Source organism: Cyprinodon variegatus, unplaced genomic scaffold (genome assembly GCF_000732505.1).
Source record: "Cyprinodon variegatus isolate N-32 unplaced genomic scaffold, C_variegatus-1.0 Scaffold51, whole genome shotgun sequence".
Lineage (NCBI taxonomy): Eukaryota > Metazoa > Chordata > Actinopteri > Cyprinodontiformes > Cyprinodontidae > Cyprinodon > Cyprinodon variegatus.
The window spans coordinates 1072251-1076430 of NW_015150504.1; positions in this window are offsets into that span (position 1 = coordinate 1072251).

The following is a 4180-nucleotide window of genomic DNA, read 5'->3' on the forward strand; positions in this document are numbered from 1 at the left end:
GGGAGAGCCTCGCCAGGGACGGTTCTGTGAGCCCCTAGGCTCATGGAGCTGTCCCGCCGTCAGAAATGTTTCAAAGTCCCATCGCTGTACCAGGGGTCCAAAACTCAGAAAAAATGACAAAGTCCAGAGCTCCAGGCCGTCAGGGGGCCTGGGGCTGTCGGTCAGGCCAGGCAGAGCCTCTGCCGGGCCGGCCAGGGAATGTTCGGTGGGCCCCAAGGCCCATGGAGCCGTCCAGATGTCAAGAATTTTTCTAAGTCCCACTGCTGTACCAGGGGTCTGGCTCGGAAATCTTTTTAAGTCCCCCCGCTTGGGTGGAGCCGGTTCCAGGGGGTCTCTCTACCATGCACCTCCCATCCGCCCAAGGGGCCTCCTCCCCGGATACCATCACCACCAACACACCTCCCTGGGGAACAGCCAACACCAGGCGGGCCCGGGGACCCACCCTTTAGCACCCCCCCACAGCATCCATCCATATAGTATAAATTTCTACTCAGTGATTTGAGCTGATATTATTCAAACAAAAATGAGTAAAATGCAATTCATTAATACTTCAAATTTAATTCAAACAACATAACAATATACCGGTACCAAACTGCACACAGACATTTTTTTTCATGTAACGGTTACTACTATTCATTTTGTAAATATTAATTTAGCTTAGTCCCAATGTTTTAAGTTATATGTAATCCCATGTTGAGGATTCTGATATCAATACAAGCTTAGTAGAAGGAACAGACTACAAAGAACAGTAATCATTTGTAAAAACTAAAAACAAAATAGGTGTTCAAGTTCGAATTTACTGGGTATTTATTTTAATGCACATGTCTGAATGATAGACATAGTATAACCAGTTTTACTATTTGGTTAAATGTTCTTAAAATGTTGCAGAAGAATGCTAATTTCATGTGTAGTTCTGTTAATGTTTTGAACAGTTTAGTGAAGTTTAATAAATCTAGTTATATTGAGTCCAGTTTTTCTGATGAGTGTTTGGGATCATCATCCTATGTTCTCTTTTCAGTCCTTTAACATAAATTATCTCCTTACTTTAAAACGATCAGGATCCCTGCCACCTAAAGGGTCCTAGCACAGTACACCTGTGTCACTTTCCACATTCCTCTCCTTGGACTGAGGTGGTGCGGAGCAAGAAAGAAGCCTCTATACCTTTAAGCACAAGTTTGAAAAAGAAAAAAGCAAAGAAAGTAAAAATAGAGAAATATGTCAAAGGCTTAATTTCCATCTCAAATCATTGCATATATAATTAATGTTGGACAAAACTTGGACCTCAAAAGAAATCAGTAACAATTTAGACTCTACCTATTTAAAAAAAGACAATCCTCCATAGATTCTAACTCATTTTTTAAATTCATCCCAGTTGTTTTTTTTGCCATGATGCCACTTTAGAAGGATCATGAAAAGTCCAATGTGATAATGAACCTCATGGAAATGATGAATCTTTAAATTGCAGATATAGATCCAGGCTTATGGCTGAATAGAAGTCCTTTCAATGCTGTAATAAAAAATTACATTTATAACATGCCTGCACATTAGGAATTTCAATAAAAAAAATAAAACAATTAAAAAATTTAAGTAAATTAGGAATAATCTAGCAATTTGTGCTGTGTTACCTTTTTATGAAAACGGAAGAGCTGAAACTTTGAAAAACTTTGGTGGATAAGTCTTGCTTTACTGGAAACTCCTGTACTTTGAACGAGAGCTGCCATCATGTGACAAGGTTTCAATCAGTTCTGCAGAGATTAGACAACCCCTTTTAGCAATGCAGGCTTCCGTAAGACAATATCTGAAGACTGAATCAACCCATGAGGTTCCTTACAGTAAAGACAGTAAAGAGGTCCCACAGAGATCCCACAAGAGGAAGTCAATCAAGGATAACAGCTGGAATACAACAAGGAAACAACATCATGACATCATTAAAAGAGACCTTTGAATCTATACATTGTTTTGGAATTTATTCATATACATTGAAATAGATAAGGGAGCTTCACATCACACTAAGATAGTGTGATGAGAAGATGACTCACTTTGTGGAAGAAAAAAACTGCTCTGGTTTGTTTGGCTGATTTAAATCTTGTTCTAATTTTTCATATATTCTATCAGTAAAATCTTGATTTGTCTGGTCTTGTTGTACTTTATTCAAAGAGGGCAAAAAGTACATGTGAAAGTAAAGTTTATTAATGGAAAAGAGAAATAATGAGTACAGAAATATCTTTCAACTTCAACTTTTCATATCAGCCAACCACAATAAGCCTTGATCTTAAGCTGTATCTCATCCACACATAGATTAACACACTACAGGAACTGCTGCTAAAAATATTTGTTTATATAACATGACATTACATGATAACATAATATTTTAAACAGGCTATAAACAAGTACACATGCTGCTTAATAATTGCCCAGATTATCATTTTAATCCAGTATTAGTATTTGAACAGAAATATGGGAAAATATAAATTGTAAGCCTATAAGCGGAACAGAAAACGCAGGAAAAACAAAAACAATAGGACAATGAAAGTAGGCCTGAGTGAAAATGCTGCCTTAATGGGGTGAATTCAAGGACCTCTAGTGGACATATTGTGTCCTAAATGGCTGCATGGAATTTGGTGTTATTTTGATATGGTTTCAAAATAATTATACAGGTTTCCATCCAGTTTCTATCATAAACAATGATTATAGTGTCAACAATTCATGAAGGATCTTTGCCCTTCATTTTATCCTCACGGAGCATAAAGTTAAATCTGGAAAAAAATAAAAAAAATTAAATTTGGACAGCAGAAGAAAAATCTAGAGCTAATTGAATTAAAGAGAACCCATTTGTGCAGCTTAATAAATTTCTATTTTCTCTGAACATGATAAATAAACCAAAAGGTTTTCATGTCTATCTATATAAACCATAAGAAGAATTCTGGGTAAATATCGACAAGGAAGGAACCTGCTTGTGAGTCTAAACATTTTGATTTTATACAAACTCAGACAGTCTTAATTGGTTAAGCATAGATATATGAAACAACACTTTTTTCTTCTTACCTTTCTAGACTATTTTATTTATATATATATATAGTTATATAGTTATAATTTTATTTTTTTCCACAACAAATAAATTCAAAAATGACCAGATATTTTTTTTAATGCTTTTTTATGCTGAGGACACTGACAAGGAATGATGGGGATAAAAAAGATTCCTTCTGGTTTAATCTGTAACCCCACACAGGATGTGAAATAGCTCAGACTTTTCCTCATGGATGCCAGATATTTTAACCAGATTCTCAGAAACTGTTTATCCTTACTTTAGGTTAAACTCAAACTGCTGCAACAAGGCATTCTTTCATGTAATAATTTATTTCCTTGTTATTGTTTTGGTTCCATTTTACTATCCGTTGGGGTTCTGTAAATAACCTGGTAATGTGGGGTTCTTGCGTAACTTCCTTAACATAAATATTGGTCCTAAAATCTTTTACTATCAGGTTTGTTAATCCTCGAAACTTGAAAAAAATACATTTTGACATGAAGATAGAAAGTTTCAAACGGGCAAGAGTTAATTATATATCTCACCGAATGAATGTAAAAGATAACCTTAAATATGCAGTAAATGTACAATGATTGCAGCCTGTGGAATTTTTTTTTTATTCAAATAGCATTTTTTATTTTAAATTTCTTTAATTTTTTTGGAATCTTCTACATTCATAAATTTAATGTGATAAAAACAATGTTTTTACTTTCAAAATGGAAGTGAGAACATGTTTGGGATCTTTAAAAAGTTCAACAAATCTGAAAGCAATGAGGACTTCATCTTTAATGCCTTCAGATCATTTCCTGAATCTGAATATGACACATACTCCTCATGTTCTTATTCTCTCTATCTTCTTTATTTTACTTTGGCCTACTTTGTGTTGAGTTGGGGCTACTGTATAAAACCTGGAATTCAACGCAATTTTTGACATTTTGAATTGAAAAAGCTTCCTGGATGGAAAGCGAAACGTCTTTAAACTTGGAAACAAAGTCCAGTGGACTGCTTTTTAATTTTCTTTTATTTTGGAATCTTTGTGCTATAGTGTAAAATGTTCTGTAGCAGGTGTCTTCAATGTTTTCCAGAATAAGGACCCCCAAACTGATGGAGCGGGGATCCCCTAATTATATTGTTTGAAATTGTGTTATATCAAAC